Source organism: Loxodonta africana, chromosome 27 (assembly GCF_030014295.1).
Source record: "Loxodonta africana isolate mLoxAfr1 chromosome 27, mLoxAfr1.hap2, whole genome shotgun sequence".
NCBI classification, from domain to species: domain Eukaryota; kingdom Metazoa; phylum Chordata; class Mammalia; order Proboscidea; family Elephantidae; genus Loxodonta; species Loxodonta africana.
The window spans coordinates 9238734-9259086 of record NC_087368.1 but is presented as its reverse complement, the minus strand read 5'-3'; the positions used below and the strand labels follow the sequence as shown (position 1 = coordinate 9259086).

The 20353-nt window shown below is 40.3% G+C and overlaps 1 long non-coding RNA gene across 2 annotated transcripts in view; it reads right to left on the bottom strand.

The window, feature by feature from the left end:
• Positions 1-543: 543 nt before the first annotated feature.
• LOC104847293 (uncharacterized) overlaps positions 544-20353 on the bottom strand; it is a 42390-nt gene continuing 22580 nt past the window's right edge. Inside the window, exons 5-7 of one of the 2 annotated variants that reach the window (XR_010319547.1) lie at positions 15358-15447; positions 7581-7684; positions 544-5487 (exon numbers count right to left, since the gene is read on the bottom strand). This is a non-coding gene — a long non-coding RNA (uncharacterized LOC104847293). The remainder of the gene's footprint in view (positions 5488-7580; positions 7685-15357; positions 15448-20353) is intronic. The other variant, XR_010319546.1, reaches the window with a different exon arrangement.

The following is a 20353-nucleotide window of genomic DNA, read 5'->3' as shown; positions in this document are numbered from 1 at the left end:
AGTGTGCGTTTGTAAGAAACTGCTGCTGTTTTCCAAAGTAGTTGTACCATTTTACATTTCAACCAGCAGTGAGTTCCAGTTGCTCCATATTTTTACCAACACTTGGTATTGTCTGTCCTCATTTGAGCAATTCTAGCGGGTACACAGTGGAATCTAAGCTCATTTTTACTGTACTTCTCCTTTACTCCCTTCTGTTGTCTCTTTCTGCAAATGGCCTTTCTCGGCTCTCCATCTCCACCTAGAAGAGACCATGACTTCACTCCCACTTCCTGAGAGGTCTTTCCAAAGACCAGTACAGTCACAAATAGAAATCTCTTAGTGCAATTCCAAAATAAGAGAAAGTATATCTGAGCCAATCATCTATAGCAAGGCTACATCATATTATATAAACAAGGTTCCTGGGACTGCACAGCTGGTATCAAATGGATGCCTGATTCCCTGAAAAGTGGATGAGGAAGAAACCCCAAAAGGCATCCTTTTTATGACCCTTAGACCACCCAAACAAATGCCCTATGAGACAACTTCTCAACAAAAGAAGGAAAATTTCACTCAGTCATTTAACAAATATTTATTGAGCTTCTACTATGTGCCAGGCATTGTTTTTGGTGTTGAAATACAGCAATGAATAACAGTTACAAAGTCTCTCTCCCTTTTTCCTTTGTCTATTTCTGCATCAAGGGACTACACACAGTGCAAATACTTTAACGACAAGCACATTTTTAAAAGTGTGTGTAGGAGGCACCCTGAGATTCCTTAGGAACATGTCTTTATATTCTCCAACAAAATGCTGCCAGGTGATGTGCCAAGCTCATGTCAAGAGTATGCCTAGTGTAGTGGGTATATATTCAGGTGCATATAATCCTGGAATGGGAGCTTTACATATAAGGACTTACTCTAAAATTAATTTTTCAAGTACACTCAGTCCCTAGAGTGAGTAGGGCAAAGAGTTCTAAGTTATCAATAAAAAAAAAAAAGTTATCAATGTTATGGTTAAATTGTAAGAATGGGAGCTGGTAGTAAGATTCAGGAATATAGTACAGCTGTTAGCTTTAGAAATACACAACACTAAGGTACTATACCTAGTACCTTAGCGTTGTGTATTTCTATGAGAAATTGTCCAAAGACAGCAGTGGGTCTATAAGGAACTTGAGTTCAGTGTCATGATCTGGTACTACTTTTCAAGAAGGCAGTTCGGCAACACGTATCAAGGTCCTTCACAATGTTCATATCTTTTAACATAATTTCACTTTTTGCAATCTAGAACAAGGAAATAATCCTTATGAGGAGAAATGACATCGTACCCACCCACACTCTCTTTGGTTTCACTCCTCTTGACAGAGGTGTACCTAAGGTATCGCAAGTAGGACGTGTACCCTGAGTACTGCTTGAGGAAGGGCTCTAATGAGCAGTTTCTATTGGCCATTGAAGTTTCCATTGTCAGCTGTGAGATCATTCAGCAATTTAAAACTAATTACCATAGGCACTAATTTTTCTAGACAGGCCCCTACTCCTGGATGCTCAGATAGAGTCATTCTTGGCTAATTTGATGGCACTTATTACAAGTAGGCTAAAGACAAAAGCTTAGAGCGCCTTAGGAAGTCAATTGAAAGAATATGCCTTTCTCATTTGAGTCTACCTTCTGTGTTTCTTTGGGAAAAAATTGTCACCTGCTGTGATGAAGTGCGCTTTCCACTAGGCGAACTGGGAGGAAGCTGACTAAAGCTCTTTAGGTGGATAGGTTCAACTGGACTGTAAACATCCTTTCTTCCTCAGGGTTATAAGAGCCTTCCAACCTCCCTTTGGAACCTTTCACTCAGGCATGACAAGTGTCTATTATCATCTGACTAAATCTGAGGCACTAGATTTAAAAGACACAGAGACAGGGCTGGAAGGTGGAGTGTGGGTAAGTGTGAGAAACTGTTCACACAGAACACCCTTGTTCTCCAGACGGTATTGCCAATCATGCTACTTGATGGCTCCAGGGGCCTCAAATCATCCCCTGTGCTGCTTCTTCACAGCTTGACTAAAATATTTTTATGTCCAAATACATTTCTACTTCAATCTCTTAGCTCTCCTCCAACTTCCCAGCGAAGTGTGGCAATTCTTACTTGCGGGCACATAAACACTAAAGTTTATCACAAGCTTCAAGGAGGTTTAAAGTTTTAGGGTCTCTTCCTAAAACTTTGTCACTTCAGTGTCCACACTGGTAGACCAGCATAACATTAGAGCTTAGGATTGACTGAGGTGAGTGTTCAATTAAAGAGAAACAAGCAGAAATATTGAGGAGATTCAGAACTGTTGCCAGAGTCTCTATGCCTTTAATTAAATAAGGTTCTTGCCTCTCACTGGTCAAGAATGAGCAGGTAAGGCACACCAGCAAAGCTTTACTGAAGAGGCTTGCAAGCAGAGGTAAGGAAGGCCTAGGCAATGCTTACCGCCCGTCTCACAGAACGAAGGACTTGCACGGGCTTTTAAATACTTGAGTGTGAAAAAGATTCATGTTTATTCAGAGGCACAGGCGGGGTTTTCCGGTAACTAGCCAGTTTTGGGTGGGGATAGGCTACCGAAGGTGCACGCGCAGCTGCTTTCTAAGATGGCTCCTGTCCCACAGGCCTCTGGAATTCATAGTAGGACTTATGGGGTGTCATGCCTGCGCAGTCTCTCACTCTGAGTTCGATTCCCCAGCTGCGGCTGCAGCCCTTCACTGCCCCTGGTGAAAGGTCACACAGCGGTCACAGGTGGATGTTCGACGCATATCTCTGGGGCTCATTTCATCTGGTTGCTTCTGAGAGACAACTTTAAAGAAGTTTGTGGGCTAGATTCTGATACCCTGCCCCATCGTTCTGGGGAATGTCTTCGTTTCTGTGCCCTGGCCCATTTCCTGTCACTCTGTCACTTTGTTTATGTGAATTGCAGATTTGGGGGCCCCTCTGTTCTCTTAGATCTTTGGATCCAGAAGTACAAGGAATGACAAAACAGTCTTGTTGACTCCAGTAAACAACCAGGAACTCATATCAAGAAAGGCATCTTGTCTCCCACTAGTACCCACAGGAGCTATATGGAAGACACCGGACATTCGTACATTGGACAGAGCTTTCAAAGCAGCCATCTCATACTTCTTGGCAGTGTGGTAATACGGCAGACAGGAGGGCCGCCACAAAGCTATGCAGGTCAGGAGTATATAACCCCTTCTGGAAGATCTCAGGTTACTGCTGAGAATCAGAAAATAACTAAGTGATATGCTTCCTTCTTTCCGCACCCTGGCCAACTTCTCCATCTACCACAGAACTCACAACTTGAACATACACAACACCCTCCAGGGTTTACTCCTAGGATGCTCTACCCCACAAATTTAACTCATATATGCTCTTTGCAGGCTTGTCAGTAAGTCACGAAAAATAAGGTTTGGAGAAAAGTACGTGGAGCTGCAACAGACTCTCAGAGTTGGAAGCAACAAATCTGTGAAAGTGCCTCAATAGTGTTGAGCACATAATAGGTACTCAATAAAAAAAATTTTTTTTTTTTTTTTGGTCTCTTCTTCTAGTTCACAATGTACCTGAGGTGTAAATCATTCTGGACAACTCTGCTAGAATCTTCTTTTCTTATAATGAACATAAATACATTTCTCTGAGCCATGAGTTAAGAACTGACTTGATGGCAACTGGTTACTGGTTAAAAAAAAAACAAACTCCTCTTATTATATTTACTCCTGGAGCCTTTACAGAATAACATTTATCTCTTTTTGCACGTAAAACATTCAAAAGCAGCCATTTCGTTTCCTAAATATTCAATACAATGATCCCCAAGTTTTCAACCAATCTGTTTATGGCCTGATTTTAAGGCCTTCATCATCCTGTTTACTCCCTGTAAATACACTCTTGTCTTTCTCCCTCCTGAAAGGTAACCAGGAATTGAACACTATGCTGTGTGGGGAGGGGGTGGGGGGAAGGAGGCAGCAGCTAAGTCTTCACTGAAATACACTTTCCCCTTCTTCCATAGTAGTTGGGTGCATGGCTACTCAGCTAGAGATGACATTTCCCAGCCTCCCTTGCAGCTAGATATTGTCATGGAGCATAAGAGAATCAGCAGAAACATATATCCACTAGTGAATACCTGTTCCCATCAAGTTGATTCCAACTCATAGCGACCCTATAGGACAAAGTAGAACTGCCCACAGGGCTTCCAAGAAGCAGCTGGTAGATTCAAACTGCCAACCTTTTGGTTAGCAGCCAATCTCTTAATAACTATGGTTTAAAACCACTGTTGCTGAGTCGATTCCGACTCATAGCGACCCTAGAGGACAGAGTAGAACTACCCCATAGAGTTTCCAAGGAGCACCTGGCGGATTCGAACAGCCAACCTTTTGGTTGGCAGCCATAGCGCTTAACCACTTAAACTATGGTTTAGCAGTCTCATTTTCTAGTCATCTCAGGAGTTTAGATACATTTCTGAACTCGTTTTAGACTATCTATGAGATTTTCTATAATCTCTTCACCAGTTTATATCTTAGTCTCTCAGTATTCCCATTCCAGAGTCTTAAGAGAAAGTCCAATTGCGTCCGCTCAGCCAACAGAGTCATAGGTCGGGTGTCCACTCTGGTTCAACCATCTGTGGCCTAGACGACAGAATCTTGAGATAAAACTATGACAGCCTAAATTCACGTCTTCGAGTGATGATGAGAAGCAATTTCAGATAAACACATGGGGCTAAGCACGAACTCCTAATCACATAGAGTTTCTGCAACTGCAAAGTCAAGGACCAGATCTTAGGTTATGCATCCATACCTAAGCACTGACAACTGAGGATCCAGTGTGCAAAACTGCCCTGCTCACTTGTGGTAAATCATTATAGTGGTGGCCTCCAGTGAACAAAACCTCCTGGTGTTTGCACCCTTGTGTAGTCCCCTCCCACTCTGACTCCAGACTTGATCATGTGACTTGCTTTGGCCAATGAGACATTAGCAAAATGATGCCAGCAGAGGCTTGATTAGTGCTTGCATATTGGGGCTTGTCCTCTTGAAATATTCCTTCTTGGAAGCTAAATGCCATGGTATGAAGAAACTTGGGCTACATTAACAAATGGTGAGAGGTATTAGAGGATGAGAGGCCATCTTAGATGTCCTAGTCCAGCCGGGCTTCCAGCTAAATGTAGCCCATGAGTGACCTCAGCTACACCATGTGGAACAAAACCACTCAGTTGATACCAGTCAGTCCACAAAATCATGAAAAGTAAAAATTGCTGTTGTTTTAGGTCACAAAGATTTGTGGTATTTTATAAAATAAATTCTTTAGATAACTGAACTTTTCTACATAACTGAAATACCTCCCCTCTCTAAAATCTCCTTGACTACAAAACCCATCTGGAAATCCAGGTGTCTGGCCCAGGACTCTTGGAGAAAATGTTCTGACAGTGGAAATGTAGCCAAAGGACCCTTGAAATGGGATCCTGAGATGTCTTCCTTTCCTCCTGCCTTCCTGAAAACAAATCCTGAAAAATAAAAAAGAAATCCTTAAACAAGGCATAAGAATGTTCCATAACTAGCCAGGTAAGACCAAGTTCTCAAACAGTGCCCCGCACTTCCCTGTTACATAATTTCTTTCCTCCTCAATAAATACATCAACATTAAGGAAAGGCTGTGACTCTTTCTAGTTCTCCTGAAACACCAAGAAAGAAAACTCTCTTTGAATGTTTCCTGTTCTCTTGATCAGTTTCCTGTGAGGTGGCCCAATGTCTGGTGGGTTGTGCGGCCTTAAAGCTAAAGAAAAAAAAAAAAAAACTCTGGTTAATGCCAGAGAGATTACCCAGAGAGATAAAATTCACCATCTCCTGAGGTCATTAAAAACAGTGGGTACGATGTCTCAGGAGTCCCTGGGTGGTGCAAACGATTAAGTGCTTGACTGCTAACTGAAAGACTGGCAGTTCAAACCCACTCAGAGGTACCTTGAAAGATAGGCCTGGTGATCTGCTTCAGAAAGGCCACAGTCTTGAAAACCCTGTGGAGAACAGTTTTACTCTGCATATACTGGGTCATCATGAGTCGCAGTTTCACACGACATCCCCGTTACTTGGCCTAATAACATGTTTAGTGCTTCTTTTCTACCTCCTGGTTCCTTGCATTGTGCCTGGGTTCTTAAAAGCTTGCAAGTGGTCATCCAAGGCACAACAATTGGTCTCTATTCGCCTGGAGCAACAGAGGAAGAAGGAGAATAAGGAACAGGAGGAGATATGGAATGTGTTGCTAACTGCCTCCATGAATAACTGGTGGGGCAGTGGTAAAGAGCTCAGCTGCTAACCAAAAAGGTTGGCAGTTGAAATCTACCAGCCACTCCTTGGAAACCCTATGAGGCAGTTCTACTCTGTCCTACAGGGTTGCTATCAGTCAGAATAGACTTGAGGGCATCAGGGTTTTTTTTTTTTTTGGTTGCCATGAGACCATAAGAACTGGATGGTACCCAGCTACTATGACCAAACATTTTGAGCAAAAAATCTATAGAAGAATCCTGATCAAAACAGGGTAAATGCAGGAAAAAAAAAGTTACCGTTGAGTTGATTCCGACTCATAGTGACCCTATAGGACAGAGTAGAACTGCCCCATATGGTTTCCAAGGACCACCTGGTAGATTTGAACCACAGACCTTTTGGTTAGCAGCAAAGAATTCAAAATTTAAAATGCAGAAAAGAGTTTAAAATTCTCATGGAATCCAGACTTTCTGGAGCCATGGAGGCTGAATGAAATCCCTGAAACTAATGCTCCGAGATAATCTTTAAACCTTAAACCAAAAAAAATCTCCTGAAGTCTTCCTAAAACTAAACAATAGTCTAGCTTAACTAGTAAAAAATGTCTGCTTTGAGCATTGTGCTCTTTGAAGGACTATATGGGATCAAAGTAACAACAGCAACTCAAAAGATTAGATAGGAACTTTAGGGGGCATTGAGTTTATGTTAATGTGGGAGGAACAACTCAGAAATGAAAAGGAGAGTGAGAAGAGTTACATAACTTGAAGAATGTCATCAATGTTACTGAATTGTGGTGAATGGGTGTATGTTTTGCTGTATATATTCTCAACAACATAAAATTTAAAAAATGTTATTGTGGTCCCAAGAAGTATGGATGGGGCACACTGACCATATCAGGCATGGTAGATCGGTGCTGTTATAGTCATTCTACTTTTGTAAAAACAACTATACTCTATGCAATAATAGGGGGGGAAAAAAAAGAATGTAACCAATGTCATTAAGTAATATGTGTGAAACCTGTTGAATTGGAATCACCAAAAATATATTATTTAAAAAATAAATCTCTTTTGTTTTTAAGCACCAAAATTTGAGGTTATTACTACAGCAGAATCTAGCCCATCCTAGCTAACACTCTCTCCCTCCCATGATCTGTGCCACCTGTGCTTTTGATGAGTAAACCTTATATCTCATCCAATGGACGGAAAACAACAGGCTCCATGTGCAAAAAGAAGGCTCCGCTGTTTTGTTTATTTCTTAATGAATTCAGGCTGTATCCTAATGACTAGTGCTTCACCTCTCCTGGAAACAATTTCTCCTTTAAGTAATTTATTCTAGATTCTCACCTGAGGGCCATAGCAAGCTCTATAGTCTTCCTTCTTCCCCTTTCTGAAAAATATACTTCTCTGTCTCTAGTTTTCAGGCATCTCTCTCTTTAATTCCACAAGTCCTAAAAACATAAAAGGGTTTTAGAGGCTTCATTTTCAGGTTCTTACAACCCTAGGACACAATTCATTCAAGTCAAAAACTGAGAGTTTCTCTCTTTTAATCACTCCTTCTGGATTTCATTTCCCTCATTTGGTTACCTCTCACCATTTTGCTTTAACCCAAAGGCTGACCGTTTATGAGCATGGCCAGCCAGAGGAATCCTTTTCTTCAGATGTCTCTTTCATGTCTTTCTACACTGGGCTAGTCTCACTGTCCCCTGTTATTCACCACTGCTTAACACTCATTCAACAAACATTTACCAAGTGCCTACTATGTTTCCTTGTAAACTCGATGGGGCAGTTCTACTCTGTCCTACAGGGTCACTATGAGTCGGAATCGACTCGACGGCAGTGGGTAGTGGAACTATGTTTTAAGAAAATGCTTGGTGTGGGATATGATCTCTGCTCTCAAGGAAGTTACCTTAAAAAGTGTCAAGTAGACACTAGACAAGTGGGTAAGAGCCACAACACAAGGGGTCTGGAATGTCCTACATAAGTAGCATAAGAAAGTGCCTAAGAGCATAAACTAAAAGCAGACAGTCCTGGGTTTAAATCTAGGTCTCAATTTCCTCATCTGTGCAACCAGGAAAGTAGCAAAGGACTGTTCAAAGAATAAAATCAGACAAGACAAGTGTAAAAATGGCATGCGGGGCATCTGACCTCGTCTAACTTCACATATGAAAAGGAGAATCAAAATCAACAGCCCACGCTGGTTCTTACAAGGCAGGAATCAGACATGCCTCCACCTTTCAACCTTTTTACCAATTATGACACCAACTGTCCCTCCCACGGCACTCTCTACTCCTCTGCTGGGTTTAATAATTTGTTGCAATGACCACAAAGAACTCACAGACAATATTCATAATTATGGAGTTTATTAGGGAAGTAACAGGTTACAATTCAGGTTCAGGAATGCTCAGGATACAGTTCTTTGATCAGGACAGCCTCTTCTCAGTGTCTTTGCAGGCACATCTTTCTCTGGCCCCTTGGCCTCTGCCCTATTCAGGTAAGTGTTACAAAGCTCTTTTAGCTCTGCCGATAAGTAACCGGAGGCACCCCACTCTGCCAGTAAGCCTCCAGTCCAAAGGTGCTCAACTCTCTTGCTCTGTGGCTTGGGAAGCCCACTTCGCCGTCTCCTGCCAGTCTCCTGATTCTGCTGCCTCTGCTGCCACCATTTCTCTGAGGCTGTTTCTCACCATCTCTGGTGTCACAGCTGTCTCCTGAATCTAGGAGGATCTCAGCACAAGGATCCCGGGTCCAAAGGATGCACTCCACTCTTGACTCTTCTTTCCTGGTGGTGTTGAAATCCTCTCTTCCCACCTCCGGGATGGCTCATTTTAAGCCTAGTCAGATGGAAAAACTGACCAATCCCCTCATTAGGGCTGCATACACCTATCTGCATGGTTGTACCCCCACAAGGTGCCATGCGCCTGATTTATATTATTAGCAAACTTGCCAATCCCTTTGGTGGGCCACAAGCACCTCATTCGCATAGTCTCACCCAGTCATTTGGTAGGAGTTACAAAGACCATGCTACAAGGGCCATATTTATTCACTGCACCACAATAAGTTATGCACTTAGCTATATTTAATGCCACTATTATCATGAAGGTGATGGCCAATAATCAAAAATTTTAACCATGGGTTTGACTCTTCAAATTTGTATCTCAGAAATATTAAGAATTGAATACACTAACAAGAAAGAACAAAGAGTCAGCCTAAAGTCCAGAAAGGCAATTAAGAGGCTGATGCAGTAGTCAATGGTTCAAATAAGAACCTGAACCATAGCAGAAGGGATGAAAGCAGAGGAACGATTTCTAGGATATTAAGACAGAATTAACAGAACTTAGTAATCAAGTGACTATGGGAGGGCAATGGAAGGAGGAGTTAAGAACGCCTTTTAAATTTATGACTTCTGGAACTGAGCAGATGATAGCACCGTTCACCAACGAGGCAAACACAGAGAGTAACAGAATTTTCAGGGAAAGGAAGACGATAAATTTGATTTCAAGCACACAAAATCTGAAGATGCCATGAAACATTATAAGGGGGCAGTGGCGGTTCAGGGGTAGAATTCTTGCCCTCCATGCAGGAGATGCAGGTTTGATTCCAGGCCAATGCACCTCATGTGCAGCTACCGCCTGTCTGTCAGCGGAGGCTTGTGTGTTGCTGTGATGCTGAATACGTTTCAGTGGAGCTTCCCGACTAAGACGGACTAGGAAGAAAAGCCTGCCGATCTGCAACTCATCATGGGGGCGGGACGGCACAAGACCAGGCAGCATTTCATTCTGCTGCGGATGAGGTCTCCGTAAGTCAGGGTGGAATGCTAGCAACTTGACTCAATGGCCACTAACAACCATGACTAATGGCCTTTGAGCATCTTTTCATATGCTTATTGCCCATTTGGATAGTTCTTTGATGAAATGTCTAGTCAAGTCCTTTGCCCATTTTTTAACTGAGTTGTTCGTCTTTTTGTTGTTGAGTTGTTGCTGTTGTTCTTGCTGTCAGCTGTTGTTGAGTCCGCCTCTGATTCATGGAGACCCCATGCACAACGGAATAAAATACTGCCTAGTCCTACACCACTCACATGATCGGCTGCAGAATGGACCGATGTGATCCATGGGGTTTTCATTAGCTGATTTTTCAGAAGAAGATTGCCACCGGCCTTTCTTCTTAGTTCATCTTAGTCTGGAAGCTCCACGGAAACCTATTCGGCATCATATTCAGCAAATCTCCACTGAGAGACAGGGGTCTCCCACATCGAGGTTGAGAATTTTACCACTGAGTCACCACAGATAAAACCCAAACCCGCTGCCATCAAGTTGATTATGACTGATAGCGATTCTATAGGACAAAGTAGAACTGCCCCACAGGGTTTCCAAACAGTAAGTGGTGGATTCGAACGGCCGGCCTTTTGGTTAGCAGCCTTAGCTCTTAACCACTGTGCCTTAATATATATTCTGGATATTACATGCTTCCCAAGTATTTTCTCCCATTCTGTAGGTTGTTTCTTCACTTCCTTGATAAATTTCTCTGATGCACAGAAGCTTTTAATTTTGATGAAGTCCAATTTATTTATTTTATCTTTGAGTGTTCATGCTTTTGGTGTCATATGTAAGAATCCACTGTCAAAAACTAGGTCCTGAAGCATTATCCCTATTCTAAGAGTTTCATGGTTTTAGTTTTTACACTTAGTCATTGATCCATTTTGGTTTAATCTTTATATATGGTATGAGATATGAGTCAAACTTCAATCTTGTGCATAGAGAGATCCAACGGTCCTAGCATCTTTGTTAAAGAGACTGCTTTTTCCCCCACTGAAGGGACTTGGCACCCACAGATACATGCGTTTATTTCTGGACTCCCAATTCTAGCCTGTTGCTCTATATCTCTATCTGTATACTGGTACCAGACTGTTTGGATTACTATAGCTTTATAGTGCATTTTGAAATAGAAGTGTGAGTCCTCCTACTTTGTTGTTCTTTTTCAAGATTGCTTTGGCTATTGGGGGCTTTTTGCAATTCGATATGAATTTGAGGATTGGCTTTTCTACTTCTGCAATAAAGACTATTGGCATTTTGATAGGAATCATGTTGAATCTCTAGGTCACTTTGGGTAGTATTTCTATCTTAACAATATTAAGCCTTCGAATCCAAGAAGGGTCTTTCCCTTTATTCAGATCTTCTTTAATTTCTTTCAATGATGTTTTTCTACAGTTTTCAGCATACACTGTTTTCACCTTCCTGGTTAAATTAATTCCTTGGTATTGTATTATTTAAGATATCATTGAAAATGGAATTGTTTTCTAAATTTCCTTGTCAGATTGTTCATTGCTTTTAGCTAGCAGCTGAGTCCTTAACCATTGCACCATCAGGACTCCTTAAGTCAAGGTAATCCTGATTAATTTTATACAGATAAAAAAAAAAAAATCTGTGAAGTCTCTTCTCTAAATTACCTTCAGTAAGGTTCTCATAAATGTTCCCCACAATTAACTTTCATAGTACCTACCAACAATTTACTCAAACACAGAGTTAGTTCATAGAAACAAATAAACTATTACTTCTATTTCTTTATGGTTGGGTAAATCTGTAGTGTTATCAGTAATTAAAATACTCCTATTGGACCCCCACTTATACTTTGCAATCTCTTTCATTTAAGGTGTTTACTAAACCTAATCTTGTTTGTCTAATTAAGATTCCCATTAAGATAATGCTTAGGGTCACTATGAGCCAGAATCTAACAGTTTCAGAAAACGCTTGTTCCACAATTATTTGCAGTTCACAGTTCAGTATTTTTTATTCATCATTTTCTGAAATTCTTTTCTTTTTCTTCCGGATATAATTATCTACTCATTTGCTCTGCAGGTAACACTTTCCTTAGCCATATGAAGTCAAAATGTAACCATCAATTTAAATTCCGTCATGTATTTTATACGTTAAAAGTATACTCAAGTCTTAAATGAAAGGCCAAAACTTTCCTTCAAAGCCCAATTCAATCGCCTCATCTATGGCAGACTAGCCTAACAAGAGACACAAACTGATGTTCAACAGGATCTGAGGGACAACTCTTAGGAGACTATCTGCTTTAAAAACGGTTAAGAGAAAGAACCCTTACACATGTACAGATTACTGAGTTCCTCAAAGAAGTTTGCTCATGTGGGTTGTACCTGCTAATGTTTACTGTACTCCAAATTGAAACTAAAAATTTTTTAAAACTATTTTTAAATTCATTTCATAATAAAATTTTACCTATTAACAGAAATAAATTTTCTATGAAAAGAATTACCTTCAAAAGAATTTTGTGAGAAGAGTAGCACAGTTTCACATTTTTAAAAAACTCTTTAATGTCTGAAAAGAAAGAAGTTGGTGTCTCATAGCCATTTCTTCATTTAATGTGTTGAAATAAACCGTCTTCATTCAAGAACATGCAGAAAATCTCTACTCATAGGAAACAGCCTTTTCAGATTGTGGATATTCTTCTTTCATAGGACATCAAAACTTGACCAGTAGAAAACATATTATACAGCTACAGCAATCAAAACGGTCTGGTACTAGTGTAACAACAGACACACAAATCAATGGGATAGAATTGAGGGTCCAGAAATAAATCCACACATCTGTGATCAACTGATTTTGGATAAGGGTGCGAACTAAGTTCCATTCGATATGGAAAGAAAAGTCTCCTCTATGAACGGTGTTAGGAAAATTGAATTTCCATATGCAGAAAAATGAAACAGGATCCATGCCTCACACCATATACAAAAACAAATTCAAAATGGAGTAAGAACCTAAATGTGAAAGCTAAAGCCATAACATTGTTAGAAGAAAATGCAGAGGCAATGCTGTTGGGCCTAGTTTGAACAATGGATTACCTAAACAATAACAAGAACACAAACAGCAAAAGGTAAAATAGATAAATGGGACCTCATAAAAATTAAAGGTTTCTGTTCATCAAAACACTTTACCAAAAAGTGAAAAGGCAAGCTATCGACTGGGAGAATATCTTCGGAAGCCATATATTTGAGAAGAATCTAAAACCCAAAATACATATAAAGTCTCAACAATCTAACAACAAAAAGACAACCCAATCAAAAAATGGGCAAAGGTCTTGAATAGACATTTCACCAGAAAGACATTCAAATGGTCAACAAACGCATGAAAAGATACTCAACATCATTAGTCATCAAGAGATGCAAATCAAAATCACAGTGAGGGTGCATTTCACTTCCGTCAGGTTGGTGGCATAATGGTTAAGAGCTCAGCTGCTGACCAAAAGGTCAGCAGATCGAATCCACCAATTGCTCCTTGGAAACCCTATGAGGTAGTTCTGTTTTGTCCTATAGGGCTGCAATGAGTTGGAATCTACTCAAAGGCAACGGGTTTTTGTTTGTTTAGGTTGGCTTAAAAAAAAAAACCAAAGTAACAAATATGGGCAGGGCAAAGATGTGGGGAAATTGGAACCTTTACCCATTGCTGGTGGAATGCAAAATGGTAGGACCACTGTGGAAAACAATGTAGCAGTTCCTCAAAACACTATCAGATAACCTAGCAATTCCACCCCTAGGCATATACCACAAAGACTTTAAAATAGAGACTCAAAGAGAGACTTGTACACCAATGTTTATTGCAGCACTATTTAGAACAGCCAAAACAACTTAAATGCCCATCAACAGATGAATGTATAAACAAAAATGTGGTGCATACATTCAATGGAATACCAGTCAGTCAGTAAGAGAAATGAAGTCTTGATACATGCTTTAACATGGATGGAGCTTAAAGACATTATGCTGAGTGAAACAAGTCGATCATAAAAAGATAAATATTGTATGACCTCACTTATAGAAAAAGATAAGAAGAGGCAAAAGCATAGAGACCAAAGTTCCTTAGTGGCTACTGGGGCAGGAAACAGGGGAAAAAAGAGGGTTACTGCTTATAAGGAACCAAGGTTTGGGTTACGGTGATGGAAAAATCACATTCGTTAAAGTCAAGGTTACACAGCCAATTAATGAAACTGCTGTCATTAAGGTGCATACCTGTAAAAAGCTGAACTGGCAAAAGTTGTGCAACAGATATGTTTACAAAAACGACAAAAAGAGAGGAGCTGCTAAGGCTGCTTCTGTACAACCAAATACCTCCTGGGATTTGGTTCCTTGGTTCAGAAGTTTAGGGTCATGGTTTCATGCGACATCCAAGTTAACTGGCCTAATACTGTGTTCAGTGCTTTTGTTCTACCTTCCTGTTTGCTGTGTAGTGGCTGGGGTCTTCAAAGCTTGCAATCTGCCATCCAAGGCACAACAACTTGTAACTATTCGCCAGGAGAAAGAGAAGAAGGAGAGTCAGGCACAGGAGGTGGAAATGGAATGTGTGGATAGTTGCGTCCATGAACAACTCTCTCATTTGCCAGGCGACCAGAAGAACTGGATGGTGCCTGACTACCACTACTGAACATTTTGATCCAAGATTCTACAGAAGAATTCTGATCAAAAGTGGGAAAAATGCAGAACGCAACTTCAAATCTCAGAGACTCCAGACTTTGTGGAGCCATGGGGGATGGACAAACTTCTGAAATCACTACCCTAAGATAACCTTTAAACCTAAAACCAAAAATATCCCCTGAAGTCTTCTTAAAACCAAACAATACTTTAGCTTAACTAGTAAAGAAAGCCTTGAGCATTATGTTCTTTGAAGACTTATTTATGTGGGATCAAACTGACAACACGATTCAAAAGATTATGTAGGAGTCTTAGGGTTTATGCTTATGGGGGAGGATTATCTCAGAAAAGGAGGGTGAGAATGCTTACACAATTCAAAGAATGTAATCAGTGTCACTAAATTGTACACACAGCAAGTGTTGAATTGGTATATATTTTGCTGCATATACTCTCAGCAACAACAAAAAAACTATTTTAAAGAGGCAAGGAAAAAAAGAAAACTATTTCATAGACAAAAACATCTAAAAGAATAAAATACCTAGGAATTAATTTAACCAGGGAGGACAAAGACTTTTAACTGAACACCATAAAACATTGCTGAAAGAAATTAAACACCTAAATAAATGAAAACACATTCCACGTTCTTAATATTGTTAAAATGTCAATACTACTCAAACCAATCAACAGATTCAATGCAATCCTTACACAAATTCCAACAGTTTCTTGGCAGAAATGAGAAACTCAATCCTTGAATTCATATGAAACTGCGAGGGGCTCCGAATAGCCAAAGCAACCCTGAAAAATAACAACAAAGAGGACTCAAACTTCTCTATTTCAAAAACTAGTATAAAGCTACACTAATCAAAACAATTTGGTGCTGGTATAATAACAAAGATATAAACAAATTAAACAGAATTGGGAGTCCAGAAATAAATTCATTTTCTATGGTCAACTGATTTTTTTACAAGGTGCCAATTGCATTCAATTGGGGAATAGTTTTTAATAAATGGTGCTGAGAAAAAGAATGCAAAAGAATGACATTGGACCCATACCTCACACCATGTATGAAAATTAACTCAAAATAGATCAATGATCTAAACGTCAGAACTAAAAGCTTAAAATGTAAGAATAAAACACGCTTTGGGATCCAGTTTCCGACAACGGATTCTAAGATATAACACCAAAAGCATTAGTAACAAAAGATAAAACAGATAAATCCAGTTCTCCAAATGTAAAAACTTCCAAAGGATTTTATCAAGGAAGTTAAGAAACAACCTACAGAATCCGAGAAAATATTTAGGAACCATGTATCTGATAAGGGTTTAGTACCCAGAATATTAAAACAAAACAAAACAAAACAAAAAAACCCTACAACTAAACAACAAAAAACAAACCACCAAATTTAAAAATGGGCAAAGGATTTGAACAGACATTTCTCTAAAGAACATACAGTCAATAAGCACATAAAAAGATGCTCAACACAAGGGAGAATAAAGGAAACCAAAGACACAAGGGAAAGATTAACTCAAAGAACTAATGGAACACAACTACCACAGCCTCCACCAGACTGAGTCCAGCACAACTAGATGGTACCCGCCTACCATCACCACCTGCTCTGACAGGGATCACAACAGACGGTTCCAGACAGAGTTGGAGAGAAATGCAGAACAAAATTCTAACTCACAAAAAAAGACTAGACTTATTGGCCTGACAGAGACTGGAGAAACCCCTAGAGTATGGCCGCAGACACACTTTTAGCTCAGTAATGAAGTCATCATTCCTGAGGTTCACCCATCAGCCAAAGATTAAACAAGCCCATAAAAAAAAAGGAGACTTAACAGGGCACACCACCCTAGGGGCAAGGACAAGAAGGCAGCAGGGGACAGGAAAGCTGGTAATGGGGAACCCAAGACTGAGAAGGGGAGAGTGTTGACATGTCGTGGGGTTGGCAACCAATGTCACAGAACAGTATGTGTATTAAATGTTAAATGAGAAACTAGTTCGCTCTGTAAATCTTCACCTAAAGTACAATAAACAAAAAAATATTTTAACTTAAGGGAAAAAAACATGCTTGACACGTCGTTAATCATTAGGGAAACGCAAATCAAAACCACAATACCATTTCACTCTCACTAGGATAACTACTACCAGAAAAATGGAAGATAAGAAGTGTTGGCAAGGATATGGAAAAATTGGAACCCTAATCACTTGTTGGTGGGAATGTAAAATGGTGTAGTTGCTGTGGAAAAGTTTGGTGGTTCCTCATAAAGTTAAACATAGAATTACCACATGACTCCACCGTTGCACTATTAGGTATATACCTACCCAAAAGACTTGAAAGCAGGGTGTGATCATTATGGTTGTGTTTCAAATTGATTGGGCCGTGACTCTCAGTGGTTTGGCAGTCGTATAATGATGTAATCACTTCCAAGATAAGATCTGATACAACGTAATCATCTCAATGATGGGATCTGCTGTGAGTAGCCAATCAGTTGAAAGGGAGTTTCCTTGGGGGTGTGGCCTGCAACCAATATAGGTAGACTTTCTGGCAAGGGTCATGGACTTTTGCTCATTCTGGACTCTGCAGCTGGCTCCTGTTTGTCTGACCTCCAGTTATTGGGACTTGAGCTAGCAGCTTACCTGCCGTCTTGCCTGCCCATTTTGGGTTCCCCAGCCCTGCCGCTATGTGATTCATGAGAAGTCTCCAGCCTAATCCACGGATTTAGGATGTTCCAGCCTCTACGACCACATCAGCCATTTCCTTCACACAAATCTCTCTCTATATGTACTTATCCGCTTTACTGGATTTGCTTCTCTAGAACACCCAGCCTAAGACTCAGGGTCTTAGTTTCCTGCTTACCAATGTTCACTGGAGTATTATTATTGTTGTTGTTGTTGTTAGATGCCATCGAGTTGGTTCCAACTAATGGTGACCCTATGGAAAACAGAACGAAAAATTGTGTAGTCCTGTGCCATTCTAACAATTGTTGCTATGTTTGAGCCCATTGTTGCAGCCACTGTGTCAATCCACCTCGTTGAGGGTCTTCCTCTCTTTCACCGACCCTCCATCCACCTTACCAAGCGTGATGTCCTTCTCCAGGGACTGATCCTTCCTGATAACATATCCAAAGCATGAGAGAAGTCTTGCCATCCTTGCTTCCAAGGAGAACTCTGGTTGTACTTCTTCCCTGAGAGATTTGTTCTTCCTCTGGCAGTCTATGGTATACTCAACATTCTTCGCCAACACCATTAATTCAAAGGCATTGATTCTTCTTCAGTCTTCCCTATTCACTGTTCAGCTTTCGCATGCAGATGCAATTTAAAATACCATGGCTTGGGTCAGGCCCACCTTAGTCTACAAGGTGACATCTTTGCTTTTTAACACTTTAAAAAGGTCTTTTGCAGCAGATTTACTCAATGTGTCCTTTGATTTCCTGACTGCTGCTTCCATGGGTGTTGATTATGGATCCAGTAAAATGAAATCCTTGACAACTTCAATTGTTTCTCTGTTCATGATGATGCTGCTTACTGGCCCAGTTGTGAGGATTTTTGTTTTCTTTATGTTGAGGTATAATCCATACTGAAGACTGTAGTCTTTGATCTTCATCAATAAGTGCTTCAAGTCTTCTTCACTTTCGGCAAGCAAGGTTTTGTCATTTGCATATTGCAGGTTGTTAACGAGTCTTCCTCTAATCCTGTTGCCTCATTCTTCTTAATATGGTCCATCTTTTTGGATTATTTCCTCAGCATACAGATTGAATAAATATGGTGAAAGCATACAACCCTGACACACACCTTTCCTGACTTTGAACAACGCAGTATCCCCTTGCTCAGTTCCAACGACTGCCTCTTTATCTATGTACAGATTCCTCATGAGCACAATTAAGTGTCCTGGAATTCCCATCCTTGGCAATCATCCATAATTTGTCATAATCCACACAGTCGAATGCCTCTGCTCAGTGAATGTAAAACAGAGGTAAACATCTTTCTGGTTATCTCTGACTTCAACCAAGATTCATCTGCCATCAGCAATGATATCCCTCTTTCCACCTCGTCTTCTGAATCTGGCTTGAATTTCTGGCACTTCCCTGTTGATATACTGCTGCAGCTCATTCTAAATGATTTTCAGCAAAATTTTACTTGCGTGTGATATTAATAATACTGTTGCATAATTTCTGCATTCAGTTGGATCACCTTTATTTAGAAGGAGCACAAATACCGATCTCTTCCAGTTAGCTGGTCAAGAAGCTGTCTTCCAAAATTTCTTGGCATAGACAAGTGAGCACTTGCAGCACTGCATCTGTTTGTTGAAACATCTCAACTGGTAGTCCATCAATTCCTGGAGCCTTGTTTTTCTGCCAATACCTTCAGTGCAGCTTGAACCTCTTCCTTCAGTACCATCGGTTCTGTTGACCAATTCTTTTTGGTATAGTGACTCTGTGTATTCCTTCCATCGTCTTTTGACGCTTCCTGTGTCATCTAATATTTTCCTTGTAGAAGCCTTCAATATTGCATCTCCAGGCTTGAATTTTTTCTTCAGATCTTTCAGCTTGAGAAACATCCAGCATGTTCTTCCCTTTTGGTTTCCTAACTCCAGGTTACTTTACTTTGCCTTCTGGAACCACCCTTTGAAATCTTCTGTTCGGCTCTTTTACTTCATCACTTCTTCCATTTGCTTTAGATACCTGATGTTCAAGAGCAAGTTTCAGAGTCTCTTTTGACATCCATTTTGGTCTTTTCTTTCTTTCTTGTCGTTTTAATGACCTCTTGCTTTTTTCACGTATGATGTCCTTGATGTCATTCCACAACTTGTCTGCTCATTAGTGTTCAACGTGTCAAATCTATTCTTGAGATGGTCTCTAAATTCAGGTGGGATATATTCAAGCCTGTACTTTGGCTCTCTTGGACTTGTTCTTATTTTCTTCAGCTTCAACTTGAACTTATATATGAACAGTTGATGGTCTGTTCTGCAGTCGGCTCCTGGTCTTATTCTGACTGATGATAGTGAGCTTCTCCATCATCTCTTTACACAGATATAGTTGATTTGATTCCTGTGTATTTCGTCTTGCGAGGCCCGGGTGTATAATCGCCACTTATGTTATTCAAAAAAGATACTTGCAATGAAAAAGTCATTGGTCTCGCAAAATTCTATCCTGCCATCTCCAGCATCGTTTCTATCACCGAGGCCATATTTTCCAACAACCAATCCTTCTTTGTTTCCACCTTTTGCATTCCAATCACCAGTAATTATCGATGCATCCTGATTGCATGTTCAATCAATTGGAGACTGCAGAAGTTGGTAAAAAAATCTTTAATTTCTTCGTCTTTGACCTTGGTGGTTGGTGCGTAAATTTGAAAAGTAGGTCACGTTAACTGATCTTCCTTGCAGGCGTATGGATATTATCCTATCACCCACAGCATTGTACTTCAGGATAGATCCTGAAATGTTTTTTGATGATGAATGCAATGCTATTCCTCTTCAGGTTGTTGCTGCTGGCATAGCAGACCATATGACTATCTGATTCAAAATGGCCAATACCAGTCCTTTTCAGCTCACTAATGCCTAGGACATTGATGCTTATGTGTTCTATTTTGTTTTTTATGATTTCCAGTTTTCCTAGATTCATACTTTGTACATTCCAGGTTCCGATTAATTAATGGATGTTCGCAGCTGTTTCTTCTCATTTTGAGTCGTGCCACA